This window comes from Manis javanica, chromosome 2 (genome assembly GCF_040802235.1).
Source record: "Manis javanica isolate MJ-LG chromosome 2, MJ_LKY, whole genome shotgun sequence".
In the NCBI taxonomy this organism is placed as follows: Eukaryota; Metazoa; Chordata; class Mammalia; order Pholidota; family Manidae; genus Manis; species Manis javanica.
Genome location: NC_133157.1, coordinates 208,593,485 through 208,612,105, shown reverse-complemented (window position 1 = coordinate 208,612,105; position 18,621 = coordinate 208,593,485). Strand labels below are relative to the sequence as shown.

At 40.0% G+C, this 18,621-nt stretch overlaps 1 long non-coding RNA gene across 2 annotated transcripts in view; it reads right to left on the bottom strand.

Annotated features, from left to right (window-relative positions):
- Nucleotides 1-9,392: 9,392 nt before the first annotated feature.
- The window catches only part of LOC140848026 (uncharacterized), a 44,792-nt gene continuing 35,563 nt past the window's right edge, over nt 9,393-18,621 (bottom strand). For both annotated transcript variants that reach the window (XR_012128472.1, XR_012128473.1), the window contains 3 exons: nt 16,519-16,647; nt 14,180-14,472; nt 9,393-12,422 (listed from right to left, as the gene is read on the bottom strand). This is a non-coding gene — a long non-coding RNA (uncharacterized lncRNA). The remainder of the gene's footprint in view (nt 12,423-14,179; nt 14,473-16,518; nt 16,648-18,621) is intronic.

The following is an 18,621-nucleotide window of genomic DNA, read 5'->3' as shown; positions in this document are numbered from 1 at the left end:
TTTCTCTTTCTCCGCTTGGCTTATTTCACTGAGCATAATACTCTCCAGCTCCATCCATGTTGCTGCAAATGGTTGGATTTTTCCACTTCTTATGGCTGAGTAGTATTCCATTGTGTATATGTACCACATCTTCTTTATCCATTCATCTACAGATGGACATTTAGGTTGCTTCCAATTCTTGGCTATTGTAAATAGTGCTGCGATAAACATAGGAGTGCATCTGTCTTTCTCAAACTTGATTGCTGCGTTCTTAGGGTAAATTCCTAGGAGTGGAATTCCTGGGTCAAATGGTAGGTCTGTTTTGAGCATTTTGATGCACCTCCATACTGCTTTCCACAATGGTTGAACTAATTTACATTCCCACCAGCAGTGTAGGAGGGTTCCCCTTTCTCCACAGCCTCGCCAACATTTGTTGTTGTTTGTCTTTTGGATGGCAGCTATCCTTACTGGTGTGAGGTGATACCTCATTGTAGTTTTAATTTGCATTTCTCTGATAATTAGCGATGTGGAGCATCTTTTCATGTGTCTCTTGGCCATCTGTATTTCTTTTTTGGAGAACTGTCTGTTCAGTTCCTCTGCCCATTTTTTAATTGGGTTATTTGTTTTTTGTTTGTTGAGGCGTGTGAGCTCTTTATATATTCTGGACGTCAAGCCTTTATCAGATCTGTCATTTTCAAATATATTCTCCCATACTGTAGGGTTCCTTTTTGTTCTATTGATGGTGTCTTTCACTGTACAGAAGCTTTTCAGCTTAATGTAGTCCCACTTGCTCATTTTTGCTGTTGTTTTCCTTGCCCGGGGAGATATGTTCAAGAAGAGATCACTCATGTTTATGTCTAAGAGGTTTTTGCCTATGTTTTTTTCCAAGAGTTTAATGGTTTCGTGACTTACATTCAGGTCTTTGATCCATTTTGAGTTTACCTTTGTATATGGGGTTAGACAATGGTCCAGTTTCATTCTCCTACATGTAGCTGTCCAGTTTTGCCAGCACCATCTGTTGAAGAGACTGTCATTTTGCCATTGTATGTCCATGGCTCCTTTATCAAATATTAATTGACCATATATGTTTGGGTTAATTTCTGGGGTCTCTAATCTGTTCCACTGGTCTGTGGCTCTGTTCTTGTGCCAGTACCAAATTGTCTTGATTACTATGGCTTTGTAGTAGAGCTTGAAGTTGGGGAGTGAGATCCCCCCTACTTTATTCTTCTTTTTCAGGATTGCTTTGGCTATTCGGGGTCTTTGGTGTTTCCATATGAATTTTTGAATTATTTGTTCCAATTCATTGAAGAATGTTGCTGGTAATTTGAGAGGGATTGCATCAAATTTGTATATTGCTTTCGGCAGGATGGCCATTTTGACGATATTAATTCTTCCTAGCCATGAGCATGGGATGAGTTTCCATTTATTAGTGTCCCCTTTAATTTCTCTTAAGAGTGACTTGTAGTTTTCAGAGTATAAGTCTTTCACTTCCTTGGTTAGGTTTATTCCTAGGTATTTTATTCTTTTTGATGCAATGGTGAATGGAATTGTTTTCCTGATTTCTCTTTCTATTGATTCGTTGTTAGTGTATAGGAAAGCTACAGATTTCTGTGTGTTGATTTTGTATCCTGCAACTTTGCTGTATTCCGATATCAGTTCTAGTAGTTTTGGAGTGGAGTCTTTAGGGTTTTTTATGTACAGTATCATATCATCTGCAAATAGTGACAGTTTAACTTCTTCTTTACCAATCTGGATTCCTTGTATTTCTTTGTTTTGTCTGATTGCCGTGGCTAGGACCTCCAGTACTATGTTAAATAACAGTGGGGAGAGTGGGCATCCCTGTCTGGTTCCCGATCTCAGTGGAAATGCTTTCAGCTTCTCGCTGTTCAGTATAATGCTGGCTGTGGGTTTATCATATATGGCCTTTATTATGTTGAGGTACTTGCCCTCTATTCCCATTTTGCTGAGAGTTTTTATCATGAATGGATGTTGAATTTTGTCAAATGCTTTTTCAGCATCTATGGAGATGATCATGTGGTTTTTGTCTTTCTTTTTGTTGATGTGGTGGATGATGTTGATGGATTTTCGAATGTTGTACCATCCTTGCATCCCTGGGATGAACCCCACTTGGTCATGGTGTATGATCCTTTTGATATACTGTTGAATTCTGTTTGCTAATATTTTATTGAGTATTTTTGCATCTACGTTCATCAGGGATATTGGTCTGTAATTTTCTTTTTTGGTGGGGTCTTTGCCTGGTTTTGGTATTAGGGTGATGTTGGCTTCATAGAATGAGTTTGGGAGTATTCCCTCTTCTTCTATTTTGTGGAACACTTTAAGGAGAATGGGTATTATGTCTTCTCTGTGTGTCTGATAAAATTCCGAGGTAAATCCGTCCGGCCCCGGGGTTTTGTTCTTGGGTAGTTTTTTGATTACTGTTTCAATTTCTTTGCTTGTAATTGGTTTGTTTAACTTTTGTGTTTCTTCCTTGGTCAGTCTTGGGAGGTTGTATTTTTCTAGGAAGTTGTCCATTTCTTCTAGGTTTTCCAGCTTGTTGGCATATAGGTTTTCATAGTAGTCTTTAATAATTCTTTGTATTTCTGTGGAGTCTGTCGTGATTTTTCCATTCTCATTTCTGATTATGTTGATTTGTGTTGACTCTCTTTTTCTCTTAATAAGTTGGGCTAGAGGCTTATCTATTTTGTTTATTTTCTCAAAGAACCAGCTCTTGGTTTCGTTGATTTTTGCTATTGTTTTATTCTTCTCAATTTTGTTTATTTCTTCTCTAATCTTTATTATGTCCCTCCTTCTGCTGACTTTAGGCCTCATTTGTTCTTCTTTTTCCAGTTTTAATAATTGTGATGTTAGACTATTCATTTGGGATTGTTCTTCCTTCTTCAAGTGTGCCTGGATTGCTATATACTTTCCTCTTAAGACTGCTTTCGCTGCATCCCACAGAAGTTGGGGCTTAGTGTTGTTGTTGTCATTTGTTTCTATATATTCCTTGATCTCTATTTTGATTTGTTCATTGATCCATTGATTATTTAGTAGCATGTTGTTAAGCCTCCATGTGTTTGTGAGCCTTTTTGTTTTCTTTGTAGAATTTATTTCTACTTTCATACCTTTGTGGTCTGAAAAATTGGTTGGTAGAATTTCAATATTGTGGAATTTACTGAGGCTCTTTTTGTGAGCTAGTATGTGGTCTATTCTGGAGAATGTTCCATGTGCACTTGAGAAGAATGTATATCCTGTTGCTTTTGGATGTAAAGTTCTATAGATGTCTATTAGGTCCATCTGTTCTAGTGTGTTGTTCAGTGCCTGTGTGTCTTTACTTATTTTCTGCCCGGTGGATCTATCCTTTGGGGTGAGTGGTGTGTTGAAGTCTCCTACAATGAATGCATTGCAGTCTATTTCCCTCTTTAGTTCTGTTAGTATTTGCTTCACATATGCTGGTGCTCCTGTATTGGGTGCATATATATTTAGAATGGTTATATCCTCTTGTTGGACTAAGCCCTTTATCATTATGTAGTGGCCTTCTTTATCTCTTGTTACTTTCTTTGTTTTGAAGTCTATTTTGTCTGATATTAGTACTGCAACCCCTGCTTTCTTCTCACTGTTGTTTGCCTGAAATATGTTTTTCCATCCCTTGACTTTTAGTCTATGCTTATCTTTGGGTTTAAGGTGAGTTTCTTGTAAGCAGCATATAGATGGGTCTTGCTTTTTTATCCATTCTATTACTCTATGTCTTTTGATTGGTGCATTAAGTCCATTTACATTTAGGGTGACTATTGAAAGATATGTACTTATTGCCATTGCAGGCTTTAGATTCGTGGTTACCAAAGGTTCAAGGTTAGCTTCTTTAGTATCTTACTGCCTAACTTAGCTCGCTTATTGAGCTGTTATATACACTGTCTGGAGAGTCTTTTCTTCTCTCCCTTCTTATTCCTCCTCCTCCATTCTTCATATGTTGTGTGTTTTGTTCTGTGCTCTTTTTAGGGGTGCTCCCATCTAGAGCAGTCCCTGTAGGATGCCCTGTAGAGGTGGTTTGTGGGAAGCAAATTCCCTCAGCTTTTGCTTGTCTGGGAATTGTTTGATCCCACCATCATATTTAAATGATAGTCGTGCTGGATACAGTATCCTTGGTTCAAGGCCCTTCTGTTTCATTGCATTAAGTATATCATGCCATTCTCTTCTGGCCTGTAGGGTTTCTGTTGAGAAGTCTGATGTTAGCCTGATTGGTTTTCCTTTATAGGTGACCTTTTTCTCTCTAGCTGCCTTTAAAACTCTTTCCTTGTCCTTGATCCTTGCCATTTTAATTATTATGTGTCTTGGTGTTGTCCTCCTTGGATCCTTTCTGTTGGGGGTTCTGTATAATTCCATGGTCTGTTCGATTATTTCCTCCCCCAGTTTGGGGAAGTTTTCAGCAATTATTTCTTCAAAGACACTTTCTATCCCTTTTCCTCTTTCTTCCTCTTCTGGTATCCCTATAATACGAATGTTTTTCCTTTTGTATTGGTCACATATTTCTCTTAGTGTTGTTTCATTCCTGGAGATCCTTTTATCTCTCTCTCTGTCAGCTTCTATACGTTCCTGTTCTCTGGCTTCTATTCCTTCAATGGCCTCTTGCATCTTATCCATTCTGCTTATAAATCCTTCCAGGGATTGTTTCACTTCTGTGATCTCTTTCCTGACATCTGTGATCTCCTTCCGGACTTCATCCCACTGCTCTTGCATTTTTCTCTGCATCTCATCCCACTGCTCTTGCATTTTTCTCTGCATCTCATCCCATTGCTCTTGCATTTTTTTCTGCATCTCTGTCAGCATGTTCATGATTTTTATTTTGAATTCTTTTTCAGGAGGACTAGTTAGGTCTGTCTCCTTCTCAGGTGTTGTCTCTGTGATCTTTGTCTGCCTGTAGTTTTGCCTTTTCATGGTGATAGAGATAGTTTGCAGAGCTGGTACAAGTGACCGCTGAAAGAGCTTCCCTTCTTGTTGGTTTGTAGCCTTTTCCTGGGAGAATAGCGACCTCTAGTGGCTTGTGCTGGGCAGCTGTGCGCAGACAGGGCTTCTGCTTCCTGCCCAGTTGCTTTGGGGTTTATCTCCACTGTTGCTGTGGGCTTGGCCTGGCTGGGGCTGTTCCTCCAAAATGGTGGAGCCCCGTTAGAGGGGGAGCAGCGAGGAGACTATTTATCTCCGTAAGGGGCCTCTGTGCTCCCTGCTGCCCAGAGGGTTAGAGTGCCCAGAGATCCCCAGATTCCCTGCTTCTGGTCTAAGTGACCTGTCCTGCCCCTTTAAGATTTCCAAAAAGCACTCTCCAAACCAAAACAACAACAGCAACAATGAGAGAGGGAACAGAAAGGAAAAAAAAAAAGAAAAAACACGCGATTTTTTTTTTTTTCCTCAGGTGCCGGTCCCAGGCACCCGCGCACTGGTCCTGCTGCCCTGTCTCCCTAGCACCAGGGTCCCTGTCCTTTCAAGGCTTCCAAAAAGCACCCACCCACCGGTCCCGCAGGGAAGGAACGCTCAATATTCTTGGTCCTCAGGCACTGGTCCCACGCACCCGCTCACCAGTCCCGCCGCCCTGCCTCCCTAGCACCGGGGTCCCTGTCCCTTCAAGGCTTCCAAAAAGCACTTGGCAAAAAGAGAGAAAAAAAAAGGGGAAAAACGCGCGATTTCTTCCGTCCTCAGGTGCTGGTCTCAGGCACCCACCCACCGGTCCCGCAGGGAAAAATGCGGGATATTCTTTGTCCTCAGGTGCCGGTCCCGGGCACCCGCTCACCAGTCCCGCCGCCCTGCCTCCCTAGCACCGGGGTCCCTGTCCCTTTTAGGCTTCCAAAAAGCACTCGCAGAAAAGAGAAAAAAAAAAGGGGAAAAACGCGCGATTTCCTCTGTCCTCAAGTGCCGGTCTCAGGCACCCGCCCACCGGTCCCGCAGGGAAAAACGGGGGATATTCTTTGTCCTCAGGCGCCGGTCCCAGCCACCCGCTCACCAGTCCCGCCACCGTGCCTCCCTAGCACTGGGGTCCCCGTCCCTTCAAGGCTTCCAAAAAGCGCTTGCCAAAAAGAGAAAAAAAAAAAAAAAAGGGGAAAAACGCGCGACCTCCTCCGTCCTCAGGCACCGGTCTCAGGCACCCGCCCCCAGGTCTCGCAGGGAGAAACGCGGGATATTCTTTGTCCTCCGGCGCCGTTCCCAGGCACCTCCTCACCAGTCCCGCCACCCTGCCTCCCCAGCAACGGGGGCCCGTCCCTCTAAGGCTTCCAAAAAGCGCTCGCCAAAAAAAAAAACTGCTCCGGTTTCTCTCCACCCGCCGGGAGCCGGGGGGAGGGGCGCTCGGGTCCCGCCGGGCTGGGGCTTGTATCTTACCCCCTTCACAAGGCGCTGGGTTCTTGCAGGTGTGGATGTGGTCTGGATGTTGTCCTGTGTCCTGTGGTCTCTATTTTAGGAAGATTTTTCTTTGTTATATTTTCATAGCTCTATGTGTTTTTGGGAGGAGATTTCCACTGCTCTACTCACGCCGCCATCTTGGCTCCCCTCTCCGAGGCGTGTTTTTTAAATATGGGAACCCTCAAGACTTTTCCCATATAAATTAATGGTAATTACTTCTCTTTTTGCCGTTTTCTGGGAATCATTTTGGCTTGCAAAAGCTTTCTTAGGAACACTATGCTTTCGGAGAGTAGGGGAAACCTCTACATGCATACACTGAAATACAACTCAGCAATAAAAAGGAATGAACTACTAATAAAAGCAATAATGTGAGTAAATCTCAAGGACATTCTGCTAAGCAAAAGTATCCGGACACGAAAGTACTGTATGACATCATTCATGCAAAAATTCTAGAAAAAACACAACTATAGTAAAAGAAAATACATCAATAGCTACCAAGGACCAGGAGTTGGAAAGGGGAATAAGTTCAGAGGACTTAAAGGATGTTTTTACGGTGCTGAAAATACCAATTACTATAGAGGTTACACATCTGGACACAATTATCAAAACTCAAAAACTTTGCACTTGATAAATTTTATTGTGTGTGAATTACACTTCAATAACGCTGACTTTTAAAAAATAAAGATGCCTATAGCCCTTGATTTCATTGTCAATGGAAATTTTTTGTTGTTGAAATTTCATTGTAGATGGAATTGCCTAATGAAATGTAATTTTTTGTTAATCAACAACTTATCTGTTATCTGACACATGATATGTTAATGAATCAGTGTCCAAAATACAGATTATTCTAAAGAGTCAAGGTAAATACCAAGTGTCAATGAGGATATAGCATAACCAGAAGTCTCATACACTGCTGCGGGAGTGTAAATTGCTATAGCTGCTTTGGAAATTTCTTTTACATTATCTATTAACCTTAAACATACCCATACCTTATGACCCAGCAGTTTCATGTATAGGTATGTATCTGATAAAAATAAGCTTTTATATCCATCAAATAAAATACACAAGAATTTCACAGATGCTTTATTCATAATACCCCCAAACAGAAACCTCATGAAATGGCCAAAAATGAATCATGGGGAAATAAACTAGTATATTTACAAAATGGAATACTATTCAATAATTTAAAATGTAATACTGCTAGCCACAACAATACAGAAAAGTCTCACAACACTGAACAAAAAAAGCCAAACCCATAATTCCATGTAAATTAAGTTAAAACCAGACAATGAATCTTAAATTGGTGGAAGTCAGAATGGTGCTATCTTTGGTGGAGAGTTTCGTTTGGGAGGGCATGAGGGAACCTTCTGGAGTGCCAAAAATATTCTCCCTTGATCTGGGTGGTGGTGACACAGTTGTATATGCATGTAAAAATCCATCCAATTGGTACACTTTACTGTATGTGAATCATACCATAATTTAAAAGTTTTTGAAAGCTTAAATCATGCTCTAAAAATTCATGAAAAGCAGAAAAAAAATCACAATATATCATAGCCTTAGAATACTAAATATATTCTTATTGTGTGGATTGGGGGCTGTGGGGGAGAATGCATTTGAGACATTTTCTTTGTAAAAATCTCTCTGGAGTATATGAGGGAATTCCCAGGATCAGATAAATGAGGCTTCAAGCTTCTGAGAGAAACAACACGTTCTCAGTTAAGTTAATCAAAATGCCAACACTTACTCTACCTGTGGTTATTTCTTTTTAATTTCCCATAAGGGTTGACAGTGGACAGACCTGGCCTGACTGGGAATCAGCAGGTTATACTTTAAAGCTGCCTTTGCTTCTCAATAGTGGTGGGTGCCTGGAGGGGTCGGTTACTCCTCCTGTGATTTCAGATTCCCAATGAACAAAAATATTATTAGCAGTAGTGAGAGTAACTCCTGTCTACTGAGTATTTTTTATGAGCTGGACAGTGTGCTGATCACTCTGAATGCAGTCTCTCCAACCTGTACGGTCGGTCTCATTTTTAAGACAATATAAGAGGATGTTTTCTGGTGTCCCGGAGCTAAAAATTTGGTTTTGCTTCTTCTCAGATATATAAACATGGGCCTTGGTCTCTTCATCTGAAACTGGGAATTAAAAAGAAAAACACCTTCCTTCCAGAATTGTTGCTAGGATTAAACAGATTACTATCAAAGCATTGAGAATATGCCCAGCCCATACTAAAGACTATAAACATATTTGCTAAATGACAAAAATCATTTTAAAGATGAGAAACTACAAGCTGGCAGAGGCATTCACATACTAAGCGTGGAGCAATGAGAATGCTACACTCCAGGTGGGAACAATGAGGGAGCACATTGTGTGCTGGGTTTTTGTTTTTATAGGGAAAATAAGACTTTTTATTATTATCATGTCCTGGCAATTCAAAACAAAGTCAGAGATAAAATACTTCCCAGTTGTTCCCAGGCTACATCCACTTTGGACATCCCTGCATTGAGGTTAAATAAGTTGCCCAACTATAGGTAATGGGGCTGAGATTCAAACCCATATCCATCAAATTTCAAAGTCTCTACTGACTAAACTTCCTCTAAGGGCCATTCTTGTTCTTAGAGTGCATATCCTAGGATCCCTGTCTGCTGTATATAGTGTCCATATCTTCTTTGAAATGTTTTTTATTCAAGAAACAAACAGTAGCATCTACCAGGTACTGGGTTCTGTTCTTGAACAGAAAGTTAAGCAGTGAACAAGTCAATGTTCTTTTTCTCTTGGAGTTTACATTCTAGTAGGGTGAGACAGAAAATAAATAAAACAAAGACATATTATTTTCAGATGCTAGTAAGTGAGGACATAAACAAGGCTAATGGGCAGAGCTGTGCTGCCCAATACAATAACCATTAGCCACAAGTGGCTACTGAGTACTTAAAATGAGGGTCATCTCACCTGAAATAGGATGTAACAAAAACACACATGGATTTCAGGTACTTAGTACTAGTACTAAAAAAAAAAGTATAAAATACCTCATTAATAATTTTTACATATTTATTACATGTTGGTAAGAAAAATAATTTTTAAAATGAAATTATATTTACCATTTCCAGTCTTATTTTTTTTTTCAAGTTTCAAGATTGTATCTGGTATTATTTTCCTTCCACATAAGAAAACTTCTTTTAATATTTTTTAATAGTGTAGGTCTCCTGGTGATGAATTCTCTCAGACTTTGCTCTTCTGAGAATGTCTTTATTTCTCTTTTATTTCTAAAGTTATTTTCACTGAACAGAGATTCTAGGTTGATAGCTTTTGTTCTTTTGGCACTTTGAAGATGTTATTCTATTGTGTTCTGACCTATATTGTTGCTGATTGGAAGTCCACAGATTCTTATCTTCTACAATGTTTTTAATGTGTAGTCTCTTTCTCTGGCTGCTTTCAAAATTTTCTTTATTTTTATTATATTGGGCTTTCTAAAATTTTTATTGTAGTATGTGAGGTTTCCTTGGCTTACCTTGCTTGGGGTTCTGAGGAGTATCTTGAATATGTGGATTGACCCCATTTTCACCCTATTTGTGAAAAAGTCACTGCTTCTTCAAATAATTTTCTGTTTTCCTCTCCCTTTTATAAAACCCTAATTACACATGACACTTGATATTGTCCCCTGGCCACTAAGATACTGTCTTTCTTCCCTCTGTTTCAGGGCATAGTTTCCATTGCTATGCTTTCAAATCAGTGATTTTTTTTTCTTCCTTCTTAGTGTCTAATCAGTTGTTAATCCCTTCCAATGGAATTTTCCATTTCAGATGGTATTTCATGTCTAGAAATTCCATTTTTAAAAATCCTTCATTCCTCTCCTCATTAGGCTTATGTTTCCCTTTAAATCCTTGAAGGTATTTATATTAACTGGTTTAAGATACTTATCTTCTAATTCCATTACCTTTGTTATTTTTTATTTTGTTTATGATTAATGCTTTTCCTTGTAGTAGTAGGTTATATTTTTTTCTACTTCACATCTAGTACTTTTTTTTATTAGATCCTAGACTGTGCATTTTACAATGTTGATGCTGGAGTTTTAAAAAATATGCATTCCTTTAAAAGGTATTTGACTTTATTCAGGCAGGCACTTAAATTACTTGTCACTTAAGCTTTTAAAGTTTTCTGATAAATTTGTAGGGCCAGTTCTGAGGGTCCTTGACTCCAGAGCTAGTTTATTCTCTCTCCTAAAGCATGGCCCTTCAGTGTGTCCACTGAGTACCTCAGAGTTTCAACAAGGACTCTTTACTACAATTGACCAATATGTAAACATCTCCCAGTCCCATGTGTGTTCTAGAGACCCCTCAGTTCACGTGTGTGATTGTTTTTTGCCCTGCTTCATGGAGTCTCAGCCTTCATGTCTGTGTTCAGTATTTAACATAATATTCCCAGGGGCCTTTATGCAGATTTTCAAGCTCTTTCTTCAGGCAGCTCCCTCCTCCCCATAATTCTGACCCTCAAATTTTCAAACACCTCACTTGTCCAAAATTCCAACCTCGTCTTCTCCTTTGCTCTTGAGATTGCCCTCCCTTCACTGCAATCTGGATAGTGCCTCCATACAGTTGAACAGAAAGTCCACACTGCTTACTTCTCCTGTCAGTCACAGTCCTATGCTGTCTATTGTTTAATGTCCAAAACAGTTGCCTCATATATTTCATCTCTTTTCTCCTTGTTTACTGTGACAAGGTATGTCCAATCATGGTTACTCCATCAAAGCCAGAAGCAGAAGTAAGCCTGTATGAGATTTGGCAATTTATAAAAATAAAAATAAAAATAAAAATAAAAATAAAAATCCCTCCAGTTGCTTGTATGTCACAGTGTAAAAAAATAAGATCACCCCTAAAAATGAGCATGGTGGAGGAGCTAGAGGTTTGAGAAGACAGAGGGCAGGATACAGGCATTCAGGAGACAGAGGAGTGGACTAGGAGAGTAGATCAAGGGACTGAGAGGCCAGGGGTGTGGAAGGCTCATTTACAAGGGTATTGAAATTAATAACTTTGATAGAAGTAGTGTAAGACAGACTGATAGAGCGGGGTGGGGGCAGTAGATGGCTGCCTACTAGCTCCCTCTCAAGTTCCTGCTCACTGCAAGGATAGCATGCTCCCCGGCATTACTGGTTCTGCCATGTCTTGAGAATCATTCCCAGAAGCCCAGACCAGAGTCCTACAGTCTTTCCAGTAACTTTGTAAATATCTAATTCAATAAATAAATTCCTTTCTGCTTAAAGTTTTTAAAAAATAAAATAAAAATGTTTTCTTTTAGAAAGAGTAAATGGATTGCAAGAGCATCTTGTCACGAGAAACTTGTACTCTCCTGTACTGATTTTCAAACTTAGCTGCATGGTGCAATAACCCGGAATATCACTCCCAGGGTTCCTGAATTCAGTGGTCTGGGATGTCACTTGGGCATCAGAAGCTTTTAGGCCCCCTTGGTGATTCTACTATGCAGCAAGCTTAAGAACCACTGATTGGTGCACTCAAGTATTTACTGGCTGACCTTACACTACAGGGGAGTGGATGCAGTGTCTTTGTGTGGGGGGTGTTTGTGTGCACACACAACTGAGTGTTCATGTGTACATGGAGTATACTCTCCACCTAGCTCTCTAGATCAGGAGTTCTCAAATATTGTTACTGCAGAACCACTGCTCAAGATAAATGCCTAGCAAAGGATATGGTTCCGGCTCAGGATGCACCTGGCCAGCCCTAAGAAAGCAGCAGAGAGAGCTGTTCAAGTAGTTGCCACCCCAGGAGCAGCTGTGTATAAATGAGTAAGGGCCCATATTTCACAGGGTGACCATTTGATCTCCTGCTTATTCATGTGGGTCAGAGTGGCCACAGCCGAATCCCCCTGGAGAAGGCATCTGGTGGGCACGTCAGAGCAGGATTCATAGTCCTCTCCTCCACCCTCCAGTTGCTGCAGTTTTTCAGACGAAAGCCACCTGGGAATGACGGATGGTTAGTCTATCTCTACTGAATCAGAGATTGACCTGGAAAACTTCAGAGACTAAACGGCATTTTCTTCTCTGAATATACTGAAAAAGAAGGAAATACACATTTATTAATAGCCAGGTATGTTACATGTACAATCTCAATAATAGCACCAATGATCTATGGGATGGGAGAGCTCATTTTAAAGGAGAAACCAAGGAAAGCTTTAGAAACTTCTCTATTCAGTGACCAAAGAGGAAAAATAAAGTAAAATATAACCGACTAAAGTACATCTGCTCTCAATGAGGCAGATGAGCATGTCCAAGGCCAGTCCCACATTTCTTTGCTCCTCGTGGAACCCAGATGCTTCTGAGTAGACCTGCTAGGGCTCCACTGAGCACAGCATGAAAAGTGTTTATAGAGAAGGACCATCCAGCTCTTATGTCCTGTGATCCTGTAATTACAGTATCTTGCCCAGGTTAGACAGTATATAGAACATAACTTTTTCTTTCATCATCTCACAGTAGGATCCCTCCCAGCTAAAGACATTAGTCCCTAATTTCCCCCATGAATGCTCATTCAGGCTGGTGGTCCTCAGAGGATAGACATTGGACAGGCCTGGTTCAAATCTCAGAACCAACTATGTTTAGCTGTATAAGTGGACATGTTACATAAAAATCACTAACATTAACTCATCCCATTTATAAAATGGGAATTAAAACATAGTACCTGCATCAGTCAAGATAACAATAGGATAGTCACGACACCATACATTTGGTAATTGATAAGAATTTAATACAGAGGTGTGGGCAGGGTTTGGAGGATGCTGCAGTATGGAGCAGTGACAGCACTCGGCCTGACCGGGAAAGGGGCCACTGGAGCCTAGTCATATGGGGAAGACTGCCTTACAGAAGCTGTTTGAGGGGAGCGGCTTGGTCAACCCACAGTGACCCAGAGAAACAAGCACCCTAACTCTCCTTGCCTTCCAGTTGTGTGTCAGTGCCTCCCGCTGACCAAGCCCAACAGGAAGCTAGAGGGCAAAGGATAAGGGCAGAGAAGGACAGAGAGTAGAACTTGGAAGGGGAGGGCATCGAAACAGCACAGTGCCTACTAATGGGCTCTGCGGGTTGAACGGAATAGCCAGGCTATCGTAGATGTGTGATCTGTGCATCACTTCCTTTCCCTCTGGGCCTTATTCCCCTTCCTCTCAGGCCTTCTCTCCTGCCATTCCTCTCCTCTTCCAAATCTCCCCCAGTCTAACTCCCCCCAGAGGCCTGGCTCCAGCCCTGAGCATCCAGCCTTTACTACTTCCATCTGTTCTTGACATACTTACCTTTCTGGAAGAAGAAGTGTACACTTACCCGAAGTCAGTGTGCCTCTGGCCAAGCCCACCTTCTCCCCTACCCTGAAAATACCCACAATGGAATTAAATGGGAAAAGGGATGAGTTCAGGCAAAACAGAGTAAATAATCCTTATTAAAATGTGACTTTACTCAGCAAACACAAGGCCCTGGCCACATTTTTTAACTTGTTCAGTTGTCTGTTTTTCAGGCCAGAAAGACTTAGCACCAGCAAAAAGAGAATAAACCCATAAAAGAAGAAAGAAAGAAGCCACAAACGTGGCAGAAGTGATGACTGAGATTCAGAGGAACAGAAGAACCAAACAGGAGTCCCAAGGACATTCATGAACAGAATAATGATGTTCCAATCCTAGGACAAAGGTAAAATCATATTCAAAGTTGTCTGGTTAGGAATGTGGGAAATAATAGGATATCCTAGCGAACGGTTTCTCTTCTCAAAAGATGATGGAAGTCAAAGTGGTGTTGAGCCTTGCAGAAGTATTAAGTATTACTTCAATCACCTCATGTGGCATGCTCCATTCTTGTGAGGACAGAGATAATTCAGAAGTTAATGTACTGTCCTACATTGGTCAATATTGTTTCTTGTATTTGATCTTGTCTCCTCCGTTCTTTGAGGGTAGAGTTCAAAGACTCAGCATTTATTGGCTCCCTTCAGAGGCTACCAAGCTGGTGAATACATGGAAGACCTTCAGAGCAGAAGAAATATAATGGAGTCAGACAAGCTTGAGTGCAAATCCCAGGACAATCCAACAGCAGTTAAGTCTGAATATGATTAACCGCAAGTTGCTACAAACTAAAGGGAGAAAAGGAGATAAAAACTGCTTCAAAACTTGTCTTTACAATGTACACAAGATACCTCCACCATACATGAATTCATTTGAAAAACCACTATTGCAAGTCATCTATTTTTCACTCAGGCATCCCTAGCATTTAGAAAACTTTCTGACACATTTTTCTCAATAAGTATTTAGATCCTGGGGTTCAAAGACAAATATGATGGGTCACTGTTATCTAAAGTTTTTTGGAAAACAATGAGGAAGTCTTTGTTTGGACTAACTCCATCCTTTCTCCCATCCAGGTCCTGAATATCTCCCCATCTCTCCTTGTATGTAAGGCTGAGTGTAGAGCCAAATGCTGTAAGACCCCTCACCTCAGGGGTTTTTGAGAGATGTGGCTATTTATCAACATTATTTAAGGATTATGTCTTCTTATGAGTAGGTCTGCTTTGGCCTAATATATGATGAGCACCTTTTATCAGTTGCTTCCTATCAGTGTAAGGTGTGTAATCATATTTAAACCTCATGAGATATTATTATGTCCTAATAGATAATATTATCCCGATTCTACTGATCTGAAAACTTAGGCTCAAAGAGGCTAAATAATTGTCAAAAGTTATGCAACTAGAAATAATAGAACAAACATTTCAACCAAAACATCTGCCTTTCAGATATTCTAATGTTCATATCACAGGCACGACAGACCAAACCAAGGGGCTTCCCAGAGAACCTTGGACTGGGGGCCAGGCACAACCCTGAGGCCCCAAGCCCTCTTCAACTTGTTCAAGTCCAGATGCCAAGCAAGGTGACTAAGACAGTTGTGACCAGAGCAGTGCTTACAAGAATATTCACCACCAACCAAATCCTAAGGGTAGTAGCCTGCTGTAATGGGAAGAACACTGCCTGGGAGTTCAGACACCTGATTTTAGACCCAACTGGATCAACTAATGTTAAATGGTGGTACAACTACTATGCATTATACTCGTTAGGAAGCTCATGAGACAGTGTAGAACAAATCACAATAACCATGTGATTAATTCCCTTATTAAGAGAAAAGTGAAGAGAGTCTAAAGAAGGTACTGTTTAGCCTCTTAGGAAAAGGTTTGGTGGAAGCAGAATTTTAGACCACTGATTACAGTGAGTTTTCTCTATTTTGGTTTTATTATTCCTGCTCTTTTTTTCTTCTTCTATCATTTATTAAAAATGAATCATTAAGTTCTAGTTCAAGGTCCTGCATAAACCTGAATATTCAGTATGATCACAACTATGTTAAAAAACGAATGATTCATTTAAAAAAAGACACTGGAAGGAAATACATTCAAATGCTAACATTGATTATCATTGAGTGATGAGAATATAGATGATTTTTTTCCTTTTCATAAGAGCATTCTTTTCATAATGAGCAAATATTGTTTTCTGAGTGAAAAAAATAATGCCTGCCCATTTGAAGTCCTGTTAGTACTCTTCCAAGTGTGTGCCTTGACACAAACAACAATGAAGTAATTAACAGGTAAATAAAGTCTCAAAAAGCTCTTATTTGTAATCATGATCTGCTTAACAATAAATCAAAAATGAAGGGCCAAAGATTATTCTGCAAAGTGTAGCCATAATTTCTATAACCGTGATTATATTTATGTAAGCAGTATGATCTGGGGGAGGTACCTATCCTTGAATGTGAAGGTAGAGACTTCTCCATAGGGTACTTCAACATTGTAAAATGCCTCAAAATATTGCTCACACAGAATTGTACCACAAAACAGAATAACCAATAATCAGCACAAGCTATGAACTGCTCAGTGATAACATCTGAATATCTACTTTAGCCTGGGTTTTCTTGTGAATTTTCATTGTTCTGGGCAGTACAAAGTTAGACGGGCACATGTTTGAAGTCTCCGTGTATAGATTACACTTACTTGGAATACAAGAAAATATTCACAATCCAATCAGATGGACAAGTTCAAAGTGTCTACCCCTGCTACACAAATACACCATTGTGTTACATACTGAACATCAACTGATGCCCAGGCTTGTCAAAGGCTAGCTGAGGTTCTTCATCTACTCACCACTCCTTCATCAACTTCAAGTATTTGTTCAGCTGCTACTTCCCAGCTTAAGCCATTTTTCCAGGAGAAAGAGTCAACAGAAGATTGGATTTAAACCTAATTGTCAAGTGTTCTGAATGCTGTAGTGGCCTAAATGAAATAAACCGAAAAGATGCAAAGTCATTGACTGGTAACATGCTTCAGTGATGTTGCCATATTGTGAATAATCCACCTTGTCACAATTGTCCACCTTGTAAACAGCTCACCAGTGTCAACTCATTCCTTTATGATACATAAAGAGGTTCATAATATCCTGTCATTTTTTCTGTTTGGCAATTGGTTTGTTACTTTCCCTCTGACTCTGTTGTGTTCTTCCTGATCAAGTATCTTTTCTCAGCAACTGTTTGAAATAAGGCACTGTCATCTGTTGTGGTAAAGGGAATTAAGGTTAATCTGTTGTGCTTTTATCTTTCTTAGCCTCCTAAGGGAGTATGATGCACATGTGAGTCCTCTTTTAGGTTTATTTTACTTGTCATTCCTACGGTCCACTTCCATCATTCCTTAATAATGACAGTGATAAAAAAAGTTTTTTAAATGCTTTCCATAATTTTCTCACAAAATACCCAGAGGATTATTACTGGTTACAATTTATGATGCAGAGCTATTGTAGATGGCCAAACCAGGCCTATAACTTCCAATCATTCTGTAAATGTGAAATACTAGGGAGTAAAAGCCCTAGAAGGTGAGCCTTGACCAGCAAAAGACAGGAGACAAGAAGGAACCTTGTGATTACGAGTTCAAGATGGTGATGTAGCAAGATCCTGAACTTACTTCCTCCTACAAACACATTGGATCTATAGCTATGTATGGAACAATTTCCTCTGGAAAAAAAAAAGGTAAAAACTGGTGGAATGATTCCTTCACATAAGGAAAACAAGAGGGAAACCACATCAAAATGGGTAGGTAAGGCTGAGACACAATCTCACTGTAAACCCCACCCCCAGTGATGTAACCCACAATCAGGAGGGAACTCAAAACTTGAAAGTTCTCCCTGAGGAGAGGAGGGTTTACATCCTACACCAGGAACCCCAACTTTTAAGACTAGCACCTGAAAGACAAGCCATGCAAAATAGCTTTGAAGACCAAAGGAGCGCTTGTCCATGAGACCCAAGGGTCTGTGGCAAACAGGGACATCTCCTAAAGGGCCCATGTGCAGCCTTCCCAACCCAGGGCTCAGCCCAGTAGCAGTTCTTTGAAAAGTGCTCAGACTCCACCAAAAACCATTAGAACTAATAAATTAATTCAGGGAAGTTGCAGGATACAAAATGAATATACAGATATCTGTTGCATTTCTATACGCTAATAACAAACCATCAGAAAGAGAAATTAAGAAAACCATCCCATTTACAATTGCATCCAAAAGAATAAAATACCTAGAATAAATGTAACTAAGGAGATGAAAGACCTGTTCAATGAAAACTATAAAACATTGGTGAAAGAAACTGAAGAAGAGACAAAGGGAAAGATCTTCTATGCTCATGGATTGGATGAGTTAATATTGTTAAAAGATCCATGCTACCCAAAGCAATTTACAAATTTAATGCAATCTATGTCAGAATTTCCAATGGTATTTTTTATAGAACTAGAGCAATTCTAAAATGTATATGGAACCATGAAAGACTCAAATAGCCAAAGCAATCTTGAGGGAAAAAAACAAAGCTGGAGGCATCATGGTCCCTGATTTCAAGCTATATTACAAAGCTATAGTAATCAAAATAATATGGTGTTAGTACAAAAACAGATGCAGAGATCAATGGAATAGAATAGAGAGCCCAGAAATAAACCCATGCACATTGGTCAATTAATTTATGACAAACGTTACAAGAGTATACAATGGGGAAAGGATAGTCTCTTCAATAAATGTTGCTGGGAAAACTGGACAGTCACATGCAAAAGAATGAAATTGGTACACCATCTTCCACTATACAAAAAAATTAACGCAAAATGGATTAAAGACTTGAATGTAAGACCTGAAACTATAAAATTTCCTAGAAGAAAATATAGGTGGTAAGCTCCTTGACATAGGTCTTGGCAATAATTTTTTGGATTTGATACTAAAAGCAA